We start from the raw sequence: 20,036 nt of genomic DNA on the forward strand, positions 1-20,036 counted from the left end.
CAAAAGACTATGACTAAAACAAAATCGAAGTTTGACATCAAAATTAACACTGCACTACCACATAAGAATAAGTAGGGGGGCATCAAATAAGCTGCTGAAAGAAAAAAATAATTAAGAAAATTGCTTTTCTTATTTTTTTAGAAAATTCTTAAATTCCTAAAATCGAAAAAAATTGTAAATTTGAAAAAAATTGTAAATTTATAAAATTTGAAAAAAATTATAAATTCTAAAAAAATTCATAAATTAGAAAAAATGTGTAAATTTGTAAATTTAAAAAAATTTGGAAATTCAGAAATTTGGAAATTTGAAATCTGAAAATTTAAAATAAAATAAAATGGAACAAATTAATAATAAAAAATAACAATAATAATAATGAAAATGTTTTATTATTATTATTATTTATTATTAATTTGGTCTGTTCAATTCGTTTATTCGCTATTTCAGATAATTTGCAACTTTGGATAAATTGGTATTTGTTACATTCACTAACAGCCAAATTTGAAAGGAAATTCCAATACCTATAATTTAATAGTTAGTAATAGTTAACTTATTATTACTTAGTTATTATTTCAGAATTTTCTAATTTTTGGGATTTCGAATTTTCGAATATCGAATTTCCGAATTTTCTAATTCACGATTTTTTTCGAATTTACAAATTTTTTCAAATTTACGTATTTATGATTTTTTTCGAATTTACAAATTTTTTCAAATTTACAAATTTTTGAATATTTGAATTTATGAATGTTCGGAAAAGTTTGTTAAATGGGTTTTCATTAATTCGGATATTTTTCTGAATTAACGAATTTGTTGAAATTCGTTAAAAAACTAATTCAGAACAAAACGAATTGCACATGTCTAGCGTGTAATGCCACGGTCATACAGACTGTCTGTGTATCTGTTTGCCTGTACCTCCGATACGAGGAAGCAGTTACACTTCAGATAGGAAGCCCAATGAACTACCACATTGTTCAACAGCTTCGTGGTAGTTCATTGTGAACTACAAGCTGACAGCCGCAAAGCCTGTCTGACCTTGTAGTTTTCCCATTCACAGAACACTGTGGGGTTAATTTACTAAAGGCAAATCCACTTTGCACTACAAGTGCACTTGGAAGTGCAGTCACTGTAAATCTGAGGGTAAGATCTGAAATGAGGGGGAAGCTCTGATGATTTTATCATCCAATCATGTACAAGCAAAAATGCTGTTTTTTATTTTCCTTGCATCCCCCTGAGATCTACAGCGACTGCACTTCCAAGTGCACTTGCAGTGCACTTGTAGTGCAAAGTGGATTTGCCTTTAATAAATGAACCCCCCGTAAATGGATGACGTGGCTGAAGGAGCAGAACCCCCCGCATGGCCTCATCTTTTTTAGATTGTGACAGCTAGCCGGGGGAGAAGATCTCCCGCTAGCAGTCAGAACGGGGATCGAGGGAGAGCTAGGGCCGGTACATATGTAACATGTTATATCCTGTATACAGGTATTTTTGAGCCAATACAGCTCAAAAATACCCTCATCTAGGTTTAAGAGCATGATGTGTGGAAAAAAAAACAGTTTGAATCTGCAAGAAGCCTGAGCTTAGGGAAATTACAAAAACCTGAATGTCTTAGAGTAGCCCAGACCTCCATCCAACTGAGACTCTATGGCAAGGTGTCACCATTAAGCCTAGAACTATTTTTTCTAGGATCAAAGGGCAAGGATTGCAGTATTCAGATATGTAAAGGTGTTTGAAACTTCAAACAAATATTGGTTCAGAAGGTAAATACCTCAAACCAACAAATGCTTTTTTAATTTTATTTGAAACATTGAAAAAAATATTTTGCACCTTCGGAGTGTTAAATACCTTTGGTGTAAATCAAATTGTTACAGGTATAATTTAATCAATTTTAATTCTAGGCTGTGATATAGAAAATGTGTAAAGTCTACAGGGTGAAGTGTAAAGCACTGGATGTACAGTTGTGCTCAAAAGTTTGCATACCCTGGCAGAAATTGTGAAATTTTGGCATTAATATTGAAAATATGATTGATCATGCCAAAAAAATGTCTTTTATTTAAGGATAGCAATCACGTGAAGCAATTTATTATCACATTGTTTTTTTGGATCCTTTTGAAAATCATAATGATAACAGAAATCACCCAAATGGCCTTGATAAAAAGTTTACACACCCTAGAATGTTTGGCCTTGGTACAGACACAGAAGGTGGCACACACAGGTTAAAATGGCAATTAAAGGTTAATTTCCCACAATTGTGGCTTTTTAAATCACAATTAGTGTCCGTGTATAAATAGTCAATGAGTTTGTTAGCTCTCACATGGATGCACTAAGCAGGCTAGACACTGAGCCATGAGGAGATAGAAAATCAGTCAAAAGACCTGCGTAACAAGGTAATGAAACTTTACAAAGATGGAAAAGGATATAAAAAGATAGCCAAAGCCTTGAATATGCCAGTCAGTACTGTTCAATCATTTAATAAGAAGTGGAAAATTTTTGAATCTCTTGATACCAAGCCAAAGTCAGGTAGATCAAGAAAGATTTCAACCACAACTGCCACAAGAACTGTTCGGGATACAAAGAAAAACTCACAGGTAACCTCAGGAGAAATACAGGCTGCTCTGGAAAAAGATGGTGTGGTTGTTTTTAAGGAGCACAATATGATGATACTTGAACAAAAAAGAGCTGCATGGTCAAGTTGCCAGAAAGAAGCCTTTACTGTACAATTCCACAAAAAAGTCTGGTTACAATATGCCCAATAACACCTTGACATGCCTCATTGGCTTTTTTGTGACATTGGCGCAGTAAAGGCTTCATTCTGGCAGCTCAACCAGGCAGCTCTTTTTTGTTCAAGTATTGTTGAATTGGGCTCCTTAAAAACAACCACACCATCTTTTTGGAGAGCAGCCTGTATTTCTCCTGCGGTTACCTGTGGGTTTTTCTTTGTATCCTGAACAATTCTTCCGCCAGTTGTGACTGCAAACTTTCTTGATCTGCCTGACCTTGGTGTGGTATCAAAAGAGCCCCTAATTTTCCACTTCTTAATAAGTGAGTAAACAGTACTGACTGGCATATTCAAGGCTTTGGATATCTTTTTATTTCCTTTTCCATCTTTGTAAAGTTTCATTACCTTGTTACGCAGGTCTTTTGACTGATTTTCTAACTCTTCATGGCTCAGTGTCTAGCCTGCTTAGTGCATCCATGTGAGAGCTAACAAATTCATTGACTATTTATACACAGACACTACTTGTGATTTAAAAAGCCACAAATGTGGGAAATTAACCTTTAATTGCTATTTCAACCCGTGTGTGCCACCTTCTGTGTCTGTACCAAGGCAAAACATTCCAGGGTGTGTAAACTTTTTATCAGGGCTATTTGGGTTATTTCTGTTATCATTATGATTTAAAAAGGATCCAAAAAACTATTTGATAATAAATGGCTTCATGTGATTGCTATCCTTAAATAAAATACAGTTTTTTGGCATGATCAGTCATATTTTCAATATTAATGCCAAAATTTCACAATATACTAATGCTCAAACCAATAACTAATAAATAAATAGTGAGTAGCTGCCAACACAAAATATGTTCCCACACAGTGATAAATAAACATGAATAAACGTGGAGCTTTCTCAGTGATCAAAACTATGGTACATTAAATCATAAAGTGTGATAATAACCAAACAGCTAATTCATCAATGAAAAATAAAGTGCTAAGTGAAAAGAATTCTCGATCCAGAAATAGATAAAAAACCTTCACAGTGCAAATGAATACAATGATACAATAATAATCAATACTGCATATAATGTAACTTAAAGTGCAAAAAAGTCCATAAAGTGCTTGGTGCAATCAATCTTCAGTGCACAGAAACAATTCATAAGAGTGTCAGCAATCACAGTGCGGACCCACTGTGCATATAATGTAACTTAAAGTGCAAAAAAGTCAATAAAGTGCTTGGTGCAATTAATCTTCAGTGGATAGAAGTAATCCACAAAGTGTGTCAGCAATCAGAGAGCAGACCCATATAGCAAATTCCTCAATTGTGCTTCACCATCCGTGTGTACAGTGTGGCCAGACCTTCTCTCGCAAGGTCCGGTATTCCATATTACCTTACAAGCGCTAAATTTAGCGGTTTGGCTATTGAGACCCACATTCTAAAAGATTGTGGGCTGTTAGCTTCAGTAGTTTCTACTTGGCTAATACTAGGAAGCAGGCCTCCAGAGTCATATACTATAGAATCTGGAAGGCATATGTCTCGTGGTGTGAATCCAGGGGTTGGCACAACCGGAAAAATTACATAGGTAGGATCCTTGAATTCCTACAGATAGGATTAGAAATGGAGCTGTATTCAAAAACCGGTTTAGAACTTTGAGTTTTGGGTCTGACATCCCCGTTTTGGAATCGTGAAAAGGTTTGAATAAAAACCCTAATCCTTGCTCTTCCAAGGGACCACCAATATCACTCTTTGAGACAAGGGATGATCCAAAGCTAGAAAGAGAGACTTCTTTTTTACTGGATTTCTGGGAACGTTTGAGAAAACGAGGAGATGGGAACCCTCGGAACTCTAGTTTGTAACCTAGAGAAATTGAGGAAGCCACCCATCAGTCTTGACAATCTTCCTGCCAGATCCTTGAAAACTGTAGAAGCCTTCCCCCCACTCGAGTGAACGGGGGGTGCCCCTTCATAAAGAGGCTTTAGTATTTTGTTTTGTGGGTTTCCTCCCCCAGGTCCTCTTTTGGTCCTGGGACTAACCCTGAGGTTTACCTCTTAAACCTGACGGTGGAGGCCGTCATGACTGCCTGGAGGCTGATGCCCCTGGCACCCGAGAAGAAGCACATTTTAAAAGAGAAAATGCTTAAACTTCTTTTTAACCGGTAAAAGGGAACTTTTCCCATTAGAAATTCTTTGAATATACCTATCCAAGTTGTCTCCAAATAACCGTTCAGCATGAAATGGGAAACTGGCCAAGAGCCTTTGCATGGTGCTTTGGCTGACCAATTTTTCAACCATAGGATTCTATGCACATGTACCAGCCCTAGCATGAGCCGTGAGGAGAATAGAATCTTTCATAGCGTCTAGTGTAAAACACAACGCTTCTGATATCCTGGCCAAATCTTGGGCCTGCTGATCAGGAATAATCTTGAGTATCTCCATAAACTGGTCCTTTAAGGACTGAGATACTCTGATCGCTGCCAGCGCAGGCTGAACCTGCGAGGAAAATATAGCTTTTAAAAAGAAATTCCAATTTCTTATCTGTTGGATCCTTTAGCATATGAGCATTGTCTACTGGACAAATCAGGTACAGAGGATATAGCAGCATTAACAGCTGGAAATCCACATTTCTTATAGAACTTTTCCTACATAGGATAAAGTATTGAAAAACTATTTTTTTTTTTTTTTTGGCGGAAAAAACTTGATCTGGGTGCTCCCACTCAGAATACATAAGCTTTTTTAACCATAAATGGATAGGAAAAACATGAACAGATTGAGGAGGCTTTAATGAACCCAAACCAGAAGTGGACCAAAACATTCCCCTAGAGTGGGACTTTTGAGGCACTACCATCAATGATGCAATGTAAGTAAAAAATATATAATTTTATTACAAAATTCAAAAGTACAGCAAAAAATATATACAAAAATACAAATCAAACACAAACAATATATACAATGGGATACATCAAAAAGCAAGGACATGTAATTTGGACACAACTGCATCACATTGAGAGGAAAACCAAAAGTGGGAATGTAATAAGTCTCACTGAACCGACGCGTTTCGGGGAATCCTTCATCAGGGTTCATTAAGTGAGAGTTACCATCTAAGAAATTACAAAATTAAAAAGAAACATTAACATCACACACAAAAGAACAGATAACATTCCCCCACATCCAGTGAAGGTATGTGTGAGAGTCATACTCACTTCCAAAATACATGTGCTATAGAAGTATCCAAGGCATAAAATCAGCTTCACAACGGTCTCCCAGGCCATGTGTATATAAAGAGAGCCAGATCGCGGACCATGTAGAGTAAAATTGTAATGACTGGTGCATATAATGCAATCCCAATGGGTGCTGAAAACCAAAACCAAACCAAAAATTGATTTTGATAATCAATATAGACAATCATATCTCCTGGGATTGAAAATATATCAAATCCCAGGGTGTGTAAAAAACATGAGCACATAGGTGTGGGGACTAGCCACAGGAAACATACCTGTAAGCTAGATCCAAACGGGGGGAGACCTACAGGTTGTGATGTAGGGGGAAGGAGGAGGACTCGGGGTCCGGGCTGACAACCATAAAGCTGCAGATAGTAAAAGGAGAGAGAGGGATCTAATTAAAAAAGGGAAACAAGGTTCTAATATGGGTAAACATATTTAAATGGTAAAAGCCAGATACCACTTAAGGTATACAAAAAAGTGGAGATAACAGTAATCCAGGTTGCTGAGGTTACCTGTATAATCAGTCCAACAGCATAGTATCAACGAGGCATCCTCCTCCGATCACAAGATCAGAGTGAATGAACTCGGTATTTATAACACACACCTCACGCTGTCGGCTGATTACAATGCCGAACAGCTGAAGCCAAGATCCGTCCCCTATGTTAATTCCTCCCACCTCCCAACAGCTGACTCATTGTCAGGCTGAAGGAAAACATCCTACGTCAATTTGTTAATTCCCCTATGTTAATTCCTCCTACCTCCCAACAGCTGACTCATTGTCAGCCTGAAGGGATACACCCTACGTCAAGTCCTGTCGATGGGCCACCTGAGCGTGGACCGCGCCATGCCTCACCGCAAGCGTAGGCCCCGAGTCCGTACCGCTCATGTGCGCCAGCCAAGCTGGAACGCAGGATAGCGGCGGACATCACGGCCGCGCCTCGGAGCTGCGCGCCGCCGTCCACCCCCACTGGCACGGCAAGCCTGAGCTGGAAACAGCCATGCTGAACCAGATCAGGGATGGAAGAGCATCCAAGGATGATCCCCTCAGTATGTCCCACAAAGGGGACATCCTTGCTGTGCCGGGTCTGCGCACTACAAAAACAGCAACCAACAGACTCAGGGACTCCATGCCATTCCTAATGAAAAGGAAAAAAAAAAAATGTGATGACAGTCCGCGATGAGAAAACAGTAACAGTGTAATATATATATGCATGGTTCTTGCATCAAACACCATTCAGTCAGAATGGCATATCAATTAAAAACAAATGCAATCACTGCATGGGAGACCATTATGAAGCTGTCACACGGAGAGGAAAAGACTGTATAGCAGCCACAAAATACACCAATGAGTTTTAAAACATGCTCAAATCCCAATCCTGGAGTCTGATCCCATAGATGCCACAGTCCCCATTGGAGGCAGAGGCATAAGATTTAGGCTGGCCCCTTATAAATTATATAAACCTTGTATTTGTGTCCTGCATGGTATCTAATGTACCAGCAGGAACAAAAATTCAAAAAATAAAAAAGGCAGGTAAAGGTGCATTGGCCGGGAAACAAACCCAGGCCTCCCACATGGCAGGTGAAAATTCTACCACTGAACCACAGGGATAGATATGGGAAGCTGTAATGAGTATGAGCCTCCTACAGTGTAACCTGTACAGTGTAACCTGGGGTGCTCACCGGAAGGTACTGAGAGGTAACACTACCTTTCCATACCCCCGGAGTCAAAACCCTCCAGGAACGGTTTGAAACATGTACTGTCATTGAGTCCGGGGGGCCTAGTCGCCCGCAAGTTGTAGATCCACCTCAGTTCAAGCTGGAGGAGATCCTTATTCCAATCTCCTCCCCTCGAACTGGGGTGGACTCGATCCAAAATCAAAAATTTGATTCTTGGAAACAGTCCCTGATGTACCAGGGCAGTATGTCTCCCCAGTGGTAGATCGGGGTCACAGGTCTGCATGCTTCTGATGTGGCGGTATGCCCTATGCCAGAATTCCAACTTGGTTTTCCCGACATAGAAGCATCCGCAATCACACCATAGCATATACACCACTCCCTTAGTCTTGCAATTGGCAAAGTGTTTTGGCCTGAAGGTACTGCCATCGGGTAAGGTGGGATTTTTGGTAGTATACATATACTTACAGTACCCACAGGCCTGGTACATCAGGGACTGTTTCCAAGAATCAAATTTTTGATTTTGGATCGAGTCCACCCCAGTTCGAGGGGAGGAGATTGGAATAAGGATCTCCTCCAGCTTGAACTGAGGTGGATCTACAACTTGCGGGCGACTAGGCCCCCCGGACTCAATGACAGTACATGTTTCAAACTGTTCCTGGAGGGTTTTGACTCCGGGGGTATGGAAAGGTAGTGTTACCTCTCAGTACCTTCTGGTGAGCACCCCAGGTTACACTGTCGATTGTAGGAGGCTCATACTCAATTCTGGTTCCCATATCTATCCCTGTGGTTCAGTGGTAGAATTTTCACCTGCCATGTGGGAGGCCTGGGTTTGTTTCCCAGCCAATGCACCTTTACCTGCCTTTTTTATTTTTTGAATTTTTGTTCCTGCTGGTACATTAGATACCATGCAGGACACAAATACAAGGTTTATATAATTTATAAGGGGCCAGCCTAAATCTTATGCCTCTGCCTCCAATGGGGACTGTGGCATCTATGGGATCAGACTCCAGGATTGGGATTTGAGCATGTTTTAAAACTCATTGGTGTATTTTGTGGCTGCTATACTGGTCTCCCATGCAGTGATTGCATTTGTTTTTAATTGATATGCCATTCTGACTGAATGGTGTTTGATGCAAGAACCATGCATATATATATTACACTGTTACTGTTTTCTCATCGCGGACTGTCATCACATTTTTTTTTTTTTTCCTTTTCATTAGGAATGGCATGGGGTCCCTGAGTCTGTTGGTTGCTGTTTTTGTAGTGCGCAGACCCGGCACGGCAAGGATGTCCCCTTTGTGGGACATACTGAGGGGATCATCCTTGGATGCTCCTCCATCCCTGATCTGGTTCAGCCGTGATGTCCGCCGCTATCCTGCGTTCCAGCTTGGCTGGCGCACATGCGCGGCACAGACTCGGGGCCTGCGCTTGCGGGGAGGCATGGCAGGGTGTATCCCTTCAGGCTGACAATGAGTCAGCTGTTGGGAGGTAGGAGGAATTAACATAGGGGAATTAACAAATTGACGTAGGATGTTTTCCTTCAGCCTGACAATGAGTCAGCTGTTGGGAGGTGGGAGGAATTAACATAGGGGATGGATCTTGGCTTCAGCTGTTCGGCATTGTAATCAGCCGACAGCGTGAGGTGTGTGTTATAAATACCGAGTTCATTCACTCTGATCTTGTGATCGGAGGAGGATGCCTCGTTGATACTATGCTGTTGGACTGATTATACAAGTAACCTCAGCAACCTGGATTGCTGTTATCTCCACTTTTTTGTATACCTTAAGTGGTATCTGGCTTTTACCATTTAAATATGTTTACCCATATTAGAACCTTGTTTCCCTTTTTTAATTAGATCCCTCTCTCTCCTTTACTATCTGCAGCTTTATGGTTGTCAGCCCGGACCCCGAGTCCTCCTCCTTCCCCCTACATCACAACCTGTAGGTCTCCCCCGTTTGGATCTAGCTTATAGGTATGTTTCCTGTGGCTAGTCCCCACACATATGTGCTCATGTTTTTTACACACCCTGGGATTTGATATATTTTCAATCCCAGGAGATATGATTGTCTATATTGATTATCAAAATCATCATCATTTATGGGGTCTTGTCCTTGTTTTCAGGTCCGGGTAATTTTTGGACCCCAGCCCGCGCACAAACGCCGCGCCAAATTTTAGGCATGGCGGTTTTCAGCACCCATTGGAATTGCATTATATGCACCAGTCATTACAATTTTACTCTACATGGTCCGCGATCTGGCTCTCTTTATATGCACATGGCCTGGGAGACCGTTGTGAAGCTGATTTTATGCCTTGGATACTTCTATAGCACATGTATTTTGGAAGTGAGTATGACTCTCACACATACCTTCACTGGATGTGGGGGGAATGTTATCTGTTTTTTTGTGCGTGATGTTAATGTTTCTTTTTAATTTTGTAATTTCTTAGATGGTAACTCTCACTTAATGAACCCTGATGAAGGATTCCCCGAAACGCGTTGGTTCAGTGAGACTTATTACATTCCCACTTTTGGTTTTCCTCTCAATGTGATGCAGTTGTGTCCAAATTACATGTCCTTGCTTTTTGATGTATCCCATTGTATATATTGTTTGTGTTTGATTTGTATTTTTGTATATATTTTTTGCTGTACTTTTGAATTTTGTAATAAAATTATATATTTTTTTACTTACATTGCATCATTGATGGTAGTGCCTCAAAAGTCCCACTCTAGGGGAATGTTTTGGTCCTTTTGGATTTTTGGGATGTGGCATACCCTCTGCTTAGTACTATTTCCTGTCAGAGACCTCTTTTTCAAACCAGAAGTGGGCTCATCGATTGACTGCACTTATTGGCAGTAAAAATGTGGAGCGGACCAATACAGTGAGAGACTGTACCACCAATTTTCCTGTTAACCTGATCCTTTTGTATTATGTTCTTTGGATATCAGCCCTTTCCTGGTCCCTTGAGAGAAATTTGTAATTTCTCACCCCTTGTTCCTCATCATGAGGGTCCTGAGCAAATGGACAGGGATCTGTTATGCTTAGTCCCACTCTGGGATGTGATTAATCATCAATTTTTTACTCCAAAGTTAGAACGGTTGAAGAAAAAAACCTCCTTAGTCATATATACAGGGGCTGTAATGCTAAAAGCAGCTGCAAGCCTTGCCCCTCCTGATGGCTCACTCTGACCAGCCATATTACTTTCAGGGGAGGATACCCTCTTTTTTGAGATGGGTCTAGGCTCCCTAGTGACTAAAGTCTTTCTAAAGCCCTTTTGAGGTGATTTTAAACTCCCTTCTGACCATAGCCCTATGCACAAAGCAGAGGTACTACCAGAAGGAAAGCATGCATTGCTTGAGCAATTAGCCAGCTCTGCTGCTGTTATTAATGCTCAGCCTGATGCAGTAGTAAATGTGTCAAAGGAATGCCTGTGTCACCAAACCTCATATATACCTTCGCTCTTGTGTCCCTCCGCAGTTTGAAACAGCAAAAATGGTGCCTTTAAAACACACATTCCCCGCGCTGGGCGTTGGAGGACGCCAACGCTGCACTAAGCCCGGACCCCCCCATTGCTACAGTCCTTCCTCTCCTTTCAAAAGAAAGCTTTTCCTGTGCAAGCGCGGGCTCCGATCCTATGGGATCAACAAAGAGAAATGGCAGAGGGGGGACCTGGAAGCCGCTGAGCGGCATGCCGTTCACGCTTTTTTTTTTTTTTAGCACTCTTTCCCTGAAGGAAAAACTGCACAGGGTGGCATCTGGTGGGGAGGCAAACCCCCCAAGACTTACCGGAGGTCTGCTGCCGGCTGGAAGAAGAGAAAACTGGTGTTTCCTGGATACATCGTGGGCTCTATGAGAAGCATGAGATGTAAGTGCTCTATACAGCCCCCAGTGGTGACACATAGGCGTGACAACATTTACTAATTGAATAAACAACATGGTAAGTGCAGCGCTAAAAAAATATGAAATAAGATATCAATTGAGATAAATAAAATTGTAAAATTCTCAAACAATGATGCATACAATAATAAATAAAAAAAGAAAATGTGAAAATTAATTAAATAACAAAAAAAGAAAAAAATTCCAAAAAAGAAAAAAGAAAAAAAGGAAGACTAAAGCAATGTCCCATAGGGATCAATGAGAAAATCTATAGGTAATATGCCTCCACAGGAAAAAAAGTGAATTGCAGGAAACAAAAGCTGTGACACCAATCTTCCTAATGCAAAAACAGCGTGTATTCAGGTCAACACCCAAAAGTGAGGTAGCTTGCTTACCAAAAAGCCATGACTGCTGCTAGCAGTCTCTCCCAGCACAGGGAATTTGGAAGTCTCCCCAAAACTTAAAATCCTCTGGACCAGCCGTTCTTTCTATTGTTACTCAGAAATAGAAAATAGAAACTTCCATAGTGCAGTATATCAATTCAGTCTTTTTTATTAAAAGAAAGCTTTGCACTTACAAAAAAGGTGTATCATCATAAGCGGTTGTATCACATGTAAAGCTGTGGTGTCTCTATTTGCTTCTCCCTATTCCCAAAGCGTTCGTCTCACCACTGTCGCGGAAGGCTGGCATGATGATGTCACCGTCCGAGGCTCCACCCTAAGCGTTTTGTCACGAACGGACGTCTTCTGGGGATTGGCCGAATCCCCAGAAGACATCCGTTCGTGAAGTACCAGTTCTTTACCAGTACTAGTACTAGTTATCCAGTACCCAGTACCCAAAAAGTACTGGATTACTACCCAAAAAGTACTTGATCCCAGGGTCCAGCTCTCTAAAAAGAGAAGCATTACAGGCAAGACCTGTTTCTTCGTATACAAGGCCCGGGTACCATTCAATTTGGGTAAAAAGACACTTTGAATGGATCCAGCTGCATGGCTAGCCTCAGCAAGGATTGCTCCAGATTGCTTACATCTTTACTCGTGACCAACACCTTAGACACTGTTGAAAAAACTGAGGTACTCCCACCAGTGGGAGAGGTTATATAGGGAGTGCACCAATTTTTGGGCGTGCCAGTGTCCATCACCTGAAGGTGGCCTATAACCCACATAGTAACTACTATGGCTCTGTGTCTCGTGATGTACAATAAGAAATAATGTCTATCAATAACTTACAGATTAATATAACGTTAAAATCAATTTAAACAGCCTGAATATCGCAATCCCATAGCGACCTCTAATGGTAACCACCCCCATATAACATCTATAAAATCTGCCCAATAACGGAGGACATCTAGTGGTAAAGAAGGTGAATTACTGGATAATAACTACTCTCTCAAATCATGGCCATCTAGTGGTAAAAATGAACAATAACAGACATGTATTCCTATAGCGACATCTCATGGTAACTATCTCATACAGCAGCTACAGCTCAAGCCATTGGCTCCCACGACTGTCAATCAAAATCAGTTAGCTAATCAGGGGAGAGAGGGGTCAGGCTGAACGGCAGCTCCGTGTCTGAATGGACACACAGAGTTGCCGCTCGGCTCAGGTGCCCCCATAACAAGCTTCTTGATGTGGGGGCACTCGACAGGAGGGATGGGACAGGAGTAGCAATTAAGGAACCAAGAAGAGTAGGATCCAGGCTGTCCTGTGCAAAACCAACTGTATAGAAGAGGTAAGTATAACATGTTTGTTATTTTATTTTTGTTTTTTAAACAAGACTTTACAATCACTTTAATCACTAATCATTTCCACTTTACAGAAAATTTACAGATTTTCTGTAAAGGTGAACTTACACTTTAAGATGAACAGTTTGATTGGCACAAGATGGAGAGTACCTGTTTTGAGCAGAGCAAGAGTGTTTTAAGAAGATCATGTGTTTCTGACACCAAAAACGTTCAATAAGAAGATCACTGCATGGTTTGTCAATATATCTTTACACGATACAGGAATTTAGTCTTATGCCCCGTACACACGGTCGGATTTTCCGCCGGAAAATGTAAGATAGGATCTTGTTGTCGGAAATTCCGACCGTCTGTAGGCTCCATCACACATTTTCCATCGAATTTTCCGACACACAAAGTTTGAGAGCAGGATATAAAATTTTCTGACAACAAAATCCGTTGTCGGAATTTCCGATTGTGTGTACACAAATCCGACGGACAAAGTGCCATGCATGCTCAGAATAAATAAAGAGATGAAAGCTATTGGCCACTGCCCCGTTTATAGTCCCGACGTACGTGTTTTACGTCACCGCGTTTAGAACGATGGGATTTTCCGACAATTTTGTGTGACCGTGTGTATGCAAGACAAGTTTGAGCCAACATCCGTCGGAAAAAATCCTGTGTACGGGGCATTAGAGTTTTTCTTGAATTGCACTTTATGTTTTTCTCACATTGTATTTTCTTATTTGATTGTTGCACGGCACAATTGTTTGCGATGTTCCCTTTTTAATTGCAATTATTATTAATCTTTGCTATTTACACTTTATTTATTGAGAGAATTTTTGGATATTGCTGCACCTGTTTTGTTTTTTATTATAATGCAGAAACATCATAAACAGTACCTAACCCAGGGTCTTTAAAAGAATCTGAATACGTGCATGGTTTAGTCTCAAACAGTCTAGAAAGTGGTTGGAACAATACACATATGTCAATGTAGTTTTCAGCCTAAAACTAAACTCCCAAATCAAAACTTTATGTATATTCCATAATTCCTGTTGGAATGAAGTGACCTTCAAAAATTTTTTATCAGTTTACAGAGGCAAAAAATTGATCATTGTACTTGCAACTTTTATGTTTTTATGTATTAGTTAGATTACAAAAAATGCCATATCACCTGAATTGCTTTTTGCTGCAATCTTACAATTCCCTGTTTTATTGCTAAATCCCAGGCAAACAGCTTGTAGATAGGCGCAGTCTATTTTCTCCAGTACAGGTGGCGCTCATTCACAGCGGCAATGCAAATGGAGGAGGAAGTCGAGGGGAACCTAGTTCTTCTATGGTTTCCTCAGTCACAGTAAGGCAGCTATCTGATTGGATGCTGGTACCCTATGTGACTTTAGCAGCCATCTCGAGTCAGGCAGAGTCTATTTAAGACCCTGGCTCGTGGGTTTGGCACGCATTTTGTGAGTGGCTCGAATGGGTGCTCAAATCACCCATCTGTCCGGGACAATTCTTAGTGTCTGGGAAAGTGCAGGGACATGCCATTCTTCCTGGAAGTCTCCCCATTTGGATACAGACTGGAAAAGCTGCATTCTGCTCCTAGAGACAGATGCTGTTGGCACCTATGAGTCTTAAAGCTACTCATAGGTGCCATCGTATGACCACTGCCCAGCCATACCCTCGGTTCTCTATCTATTTTGAAATGATCTCCAGATTTCCGGGTTTTGTATATATATGTATGGCTTTGTACAGTGGCGAAAATATATTGAATCATTGAATATTCATGTACCTAGATTGTTTTGTGGTTTTTTTAATAATTGCATTTTATATGTCTTTTTTCAATAAATAAAATACCCCTTTTTTTGTAAACTATTTTTTAGTACTGTGCCTAAAAAGTCCAAAGTCCCTCTCCCTTCTCAATTTGTAGATACTCAGATGGGCTGTGACAGCTACTCAGGTACTCAGATGGGCTGTGACAGGTAATCAGATGGGCTGTGACAGGTACTCAGGTACTCAGATGAACTGTGACAGATACTGAGATGGGCTGTGACAGGTGCTAAGGTACTTGTGTACTCAGATGAAGATATTTCTAACACATAGCATGTATATAGCAAAAATTACACCCCAAAACACATTCTGCTACTCATCCTGAGTATGGCGATACCACATGTGTGAGACTTTTACACAGCCTGGCCACGTACAGAGGCCCAACATTGAAGTAGTACCTACAGGCGTTCTAGGAGAATAAATTACACATCTCATTTTATTCCTACCTATCACACCTTTGAAGGTCTTTGAGCACAAGGACAGTGGAATTACCCACAAAATGACTCCATTTTGTAAAGAAAACACCCCAACGAATATTCTATGTGGCATGAGCTGCAGTTAGGTATTCGGGTACTCTGATGGGCTTCAGATAGGTACTCGGGTACTCTGATGGCCTGGAGACAGGTGCTCGGTTACTCTCATGGGCTGTGACAGGTACTCGGGTACTCTGATGGGCTGGTGACAGGTACTCGGGTACTCTGATTGCCTGGTGACTGGTACTCGGGTACTCTGATGGGTGGTGATAGGTACTCTGAAGGGCGGTGACAGATACTCAGATGGGCTGTGACAGGTACTCAGATGGGCTGTGACAGGTACTCAGATGGGCTGTGACAGGTACTCAGGTACTCAGATGGGCTTTGACAGGTACTCAGATGGGCTGTGACAGGTGCTCAGGTACTCATGTACTTAGATGAACTGTGACAGGTAATCAGGTACTCAGATGGACTGTGACAGGTACTCAGGTACTCATATGAACTGTGACAGATACTTAGATGGGCTGTGACGGGTACTCAGGTACTCAGATGGGCTGTGACAGGTGCTCAGGTACTCGGGTATTCAGATGAACTGTGACAGGTACTTAGGTACTCAGATGGACTGTCACAGGTACTCAGGTACTCAGACGGACTATAACAGGTACTCTGGACCTCGGTACTCGGATGAACTGTGACAGGTACTCAGGTACTCAGATGGGCTGTGACAGGTACTCAGATGGGCTGTGACAGGTACTCAGATGAACTGTGACAGATACTCAAATGGGCCGTGGCAGGTGCTCAGGTACTCATGTACTCAGATGACCTGTGACAGGTACTCAGGTACTCAGATGGACTGCGACAGGTACTCAGGTACTCAGATGGACTGTGACAGGTACTCAGGTACTCAGATGAACTGTGACAGATACTCAGATGGGCTGTGACAGGTACTCAGATGAACTGTGACAGGTACTCAGGTACTGGGGTACTCAGATGGACTGTGACAGGTACTCAGATGAACTGTGACAGGCCCTCAGGTGGACTGTGACAGGAACTCGGTACTCGGATGAACTGTAACAGATACTCATGTACTTAGATGGACTGTGACAGGTACTCAGGTACTCAGTACTCAGATGAACTGTGGCAGGTATGGGCAGTACAGTGGTGTAGTGGTTAGCACTCTCGCCTAGTAGTAAGAAGGGTCGCTGGTTTGAATCCCGACCACGACACTACCTGCCTGGAGTTTGCATGTTCTCCCTGTGTCTGCGTGGGTTTCCTCCGGGTACTCCGGTTTCCTCCCACACTCCAAAGACATGCTGGTAGGTTAATTGGATCCTGTCTAAATTGACCCTAGTATGTATGAATGTGAGTTAGGGACCTTAGATTGTAAGCTCCTTGAGGGTGTAGGGACTGATGTGAATGTATAATGTATATGTAAAGCGCTGCGTAAATTGACGGCGCTATATAAGTACCTGAAATAAATAATAAATAAACTGTGGCAGGTACTCAGATGAACTGTGACAGGCCCTCAGGTGGACTGTGACAGGTATTCAGGTACTCAGATGGACTGTGACAGGTACTCAGATGGACTTTGATAAGTACTCAGGAACTCGGTACTCAGATGGACTGTGACAGGTACTCAGGTACTAGGTACTCAGATGAACTGTGACAGGTCCTTAGGTGGACTGTGACAGGTACTCAGGTACTGAGATGGACTTTGACAGGTACTCAGGAACTCGGTACTCAGATGAACTGTGACAGGTACTCAGGTACACGGTACTTAGATAATATGTGACAGGTACTCAGATGGACTGTGACAGGTACTCGGTACTCAGATGAACTGTGACAGGTACTCAGATGGACTGTGACAGGTACTCAGATGGACTGTGACAGGTACTAGGGGAATTCAGATGAACTGTGACAGGTACTCAGATGGACTGTGACAGGTACTCAGGTACTCGGTACTCAGATGAACTGTGGCAGGTACTCAGATGGACTGTGACAGGTAATTGGTGTAACAAGCCCCTTGCTCGCTCGGTTCCACTCTCCTGACACTCCTCTGCAGCTATAGAATCAGATTGCAGATCGCGACATCTGATTGCTCGGTCCTCCAATTAAACTACAGCTATGTGCCGTTCTAACCCAAACAAACACCAGGCTGTATGTAAGTTCAACCAGGAATCTCTCTATTGACAGGCTCTTTTATACACTAAAAGAGGAGGTGCAGACCTCCTGCTCATATTACTCTAACAATACAGCTGTAAACTAATTAACCTAATTAACATGAGCTAATTAGCTAATCCCTTTAGACAGCCTAGATGACTCAGACATGACCTTTAGGCCAGACTGGCCATCTTGTAGTTCAGAAAATCCAATCAACATTATTACAATAGCAGAGTTAATTAAACACAAACAACAATGGAGATCTAATGACTCTTAGATCCTATACTAGAGACTTATTTACAATACACATTTTAGCAGACAACAGACAGGTAGTTGGAATTGATGACATTAGCATTTAACAGTAGGAGTCCCAACAGTATGAATCAGTCACTATTCCAATATGGCAAATCCAGGGTCCCCAGAGTCTGTGTGTCCTGGGGGACCAAGACCCGAATCCACAGTGATACCACCTCAAGGGTCCCCCGGCATACAGCTCACAAAGAGCACCATTCCCCCCAAATGTCAGGGCCCACAATCGATCGGCAAGAGGCTAGCATACAGTCCCCTCCAAAAGTCTCTCTCCCAGCTAGGTCTGTCACATTTCTCCCCTTTTGGCAGGATACCAACACAGGAGGAGACCCCAGATGGGTTGACTCTGAAGTTAGTCAGTAGTTCCAGTCCTCTAATGCCTGTACCCACACAGTACCCCAAATTGTTCCAAACAAAGCATTACTCACCCAGCCAACCTCTGCCTCTCTCAGAGAACATATCTGCCGCTGGGGAGAGGCCTGGGCTGGCCTTCTCCCTGGAGTCCTTTCTGCCGCTGGAGAGAAGACAAGGTGTCTGGGCTCACTCGTCATGCTGTTGGGGATCTGGGCCGACTGCCCAGCATCCCTGGGGTATACAGGTGGAGACTGAAGTCCCATCCACCTTCACAGGAAATCCATCCTCTGTTAGTTGAGGGCAGAGGCCAGCAGTACTCGGCCCTGTTGCCAGCCCTTCTGCTGGAAACCCCACACCATCTGCTCCAGCTAACTGTTGGGGAGGGACAACACACACCTCCTCTCCCTTCTCCCCCTGTATCTGCTGCTGGGAAGTGATTGCCACCTTCTCACCCTGAGCCTCCGGAACCGCCGCAGGTGTAGGGCAGAGATCTTGGACCCTGTGCCTGGTTGCCAGCACTTCAGCTGGGGACGTTCCTTGTAACTTCACAGATACTTCTGTTGGTGCTGGGCAGAGCACAGTGAAGTTTGGCCTTAATAACAGCTCTTCTTCTGCTGGAGGCTCACCAGGTTGTTCTTCCTCAGCAGAAAAGTCTATCAAATCCCCTCTGCTTAACTCGGCTGTCCACTCCTGGTTCGGCTGTTCCCCCAAAAACAGCATTCGCACTTCATACTGCGACCAGTACCTCACATGGATGGAGGGGAGAACTTTTCCCTGGTGTCACTGCTCATGGGCTAGCGCTTCTTTCCAGAGTTCACAGCGGATGGAATCAAACCATCCTAGCAGCACCTGCTCTGATACTGGTCCTCTGTGCTGTATCTGCTTCTCTCGCAACCTCCTTCTAAATTCCTCATCCATGGTGGCTGGTATCTCCCCTCTCCTGCTACCTGGATCCAGGTGATGGTTTGGATGTGTTCACGGCAAGGAAGCACGATCCCACCATTCCCTCCACGGCTCTCAAGTAAGTCTTTCAGCGTGGCTCTCCTGCAGGCTGGTTTGAAGTGTCCCAGTAACTGGAGAGCAAATCCCACTGCTGCCACCAATGTAACGAGCCCCTTGCTCGCTCGGTTCCACTCTCCCGACACTCCTCTGCAGCTATAGAATCAGATTACAGATCGCGACATCTGATTGCTCGGTCCTCCAATGCTCCGGGATTAAAACTACAGCTATGTGCCTTTCTAACCCAGTTGTGATAGCTCAGAACAAACACCAGGCAGGCTGTATGTAAGTTCAACAAGGAATCTCTCTATTGACAGGATACAGGCTCTTTTATACACTAAAAGAGGAGGTACAGACCTCCTGCTCATATTACTCTAACAATACAGCTGTAACCTAATTAACCTAATTAACATGAGCTAATTAACTAATCCCTTTAGACAGCCTAGATGACTCAGACATGACCTTTAGGCCAGACTGGCCATCTTGTAGTTCAGAAAATCCAATCAACATTATCACAATAGCAGAGTTAATTAAACACAAACAACAATGGGGATCTAATGACTCTTAGATCCCATACTAGAGACTTATTTACAATACACATTTTAGCAGACAACAGACAGGTAGCTGGAATTGATGACATTAGCATTTAACAGTAGGAGTCCCAACGGTATGAATCAGTCACTATTCCAATATGGCAAATCCAGGGTCCCCAGAGTCT

Source organism: Aquarana catesbeiana, linkage group LG10, assembly GCF_042186555.1.
Source record: "Aquarana catesbeiana isolate 2022-GZ linkage group LG10, ASM4218655v1, whole genome shotgun sequence".
Taxonomy (NCBI): Eukaryota; Metazoa; Chordata; class Amphibia; order Anura; family Ranidae; genus Aquarana; species Aquarana catesbeiana.